Raw genomic sequence first — 1,983 nt, 5'->3', positions numbered from 1 at the left:
ACACTAGAGGTTTTGCTTTTACTGGTTTGAGCTGGTTGGTCTGGGAGGTGCTGGGGAGTGTCAGGCTTTAGGAGAAGAGGGGACCAGTGGCAGGGAAGCCCATCTAGCAGCCAGGTGTGCTATTGCCAAGGTAGACCATGGTTGACTGTGCATGAGGTTCAGGAGACTTTGAACACTGCCGCTGACACATTAACCTGTCTGGAAGAGTCCATTTCTGGACTCAAATGCCACAGTCTGGCGGCAAGAATAATTTAGATACAGAACCAAATGTTCTAAGTTTTGTTCTTACATGTCTTGTGACTTCTCTGCTTTTGTACCGAGTCCTTCCATTGTTTGAGCTGGTTGGTCTGGGAGGTGCTGGGGAGTGCCAGGCTTTAGGAGAAGAGGGGACCAGTGGCAGGGAAGCCCATCTAGCAGCCAGGTGTGCTATTGCCAAGGTAGACCATGGTTGATTGCGCATGAGGTTCAGGAGACTTTGAACACTGCTGCTGACACATTAACCTGCATGGAAGAGTCCATTTCTGGACTCAAATGCCACAGTCTGGCAGCAAGAATAATTTAGATACAGAACCAAATGTTCTAAGTTTTGTTCTTACTTGTCTTGTGACTTCTCTGCTTTTGTACCAAGTCCTTCAATTAATCATTGCTTTTTTTTAAAAAAATGTTGCTACAAAGTTGTTTCTTTTTACTGATGATCCTTTTGACTGTAAGCCACCTCAGAAACAGTTGGACTAAAATATTTTTCAAATGACTATTTCTATTCCTTTTTTTAAAAAACCCATCATTATGGCTTTTTTTCAATGATCTAGAAGTCTCTCTCTGCCTGCCGAAGTTACTCATTCAGACCACCAGCCCCTCCCTCCAGCTGCACATGTTGCCGGAATGCTTTCTTCCATTACACTTCTGTCCCATCTTCTCTGCAAGGACGGAGGTGTCACTGCTGTTGCCGCTCGTTCATTGTTCTCATCCTTGCAGCAGCCTCGCTTGCCTGCCTGGCTTTTGGACGGCAGCCTTGACTTTGCTTCCTGGCTTCGGGACAATAACAGTGACTGTTCATTAATGAGAAAGAAAAACAACAAGGTTACCACAAAGATGCAGAATGGACACTAATGCTGATGGCTCTTTCCTTGCATGCAGAACACGGTGAGGGAGGATTAGAGTAGGCAGTCCATCACTGTGCACCCATCTATGCAGCTTGTCTGAGTCAATAACCTCTACAAGCAGCTGATGGCCTTTACTCATGTGCTGGTTCATTTAGAGACTTCCATCCGAACTGGGGCTCAGGGTCTATAAACATGGAAGTCCTCATAGCTGTTTTTACAGGTATTCTTTCAGATAAACTGTGAGCCAATCTGTTTAGCGTAACAAAGGGGATATAGCAGCAAAATAAAGCTTCAAGTTAATTTGCTTATTTTTTGTTTCAAACATTTCTATGCCACCTTTCCATGGTACAGCCCTATTTCATCAGATTTCAGAAGCTGAGCGGGGTCAGTACTTGGAAGGGAGACCTCCAAGGAAGACTGCAGAGAAAGGCAATGGCAAACCACCTCTGGTTATTCACTTGCCTTGAAAATGCTTTGCCAAGGTTACCATAAGTTGGCTATGACTTGACAGCACTTTAGACACACATGCGTGCCACCTTTCCACCCAAACAGTGTAGAGTACATTGCAGTAATCTGCTCAAGATGTTACCAGGGCATGCATGACAGTGGCAAGATCTTTCCCACCCAGAAAGATCACAGTTGTCTCAACAGCCTAAGCAGGGCTATTTTGGGGCAGGAACGCACAGGAACAGAGTTCCAGCTGGCTCCTGAGTTGGCCACGCCCAGCAGGAACTCATTAGCATAATAGGCCACACCCAACAGCAGAAACTCATTAGGATTGGCTACATTAGGGGTGTGTGGTAAACAGAATAAGAAGCAAAGGGTGGGTGTGGCTGGATGACCACAGTTCTGGTAACATGGGGTGTGGCCTAATATGCTA

Source organism: Gekko japonicus, unplaced genomic scaffold, assembly GCF_001447785.1.
Source record: "Gekko japonicus isolate JY-2015 unplaced genomic scaffold, Gekko_japonicus_V1.1 scaffold2175, whole genome shotgun sequence".
Lineage (NCBI taxonomy): Eukaryota > Metazoa > Chordata > Lepidosauria > Squamata > Gekkonidae > Gekko > Gekko japonicus.
The sequence above is the reverse complement of the archived record's forward strand: the minus strand, read 5'-3'. Positions refer to the sequence as shown.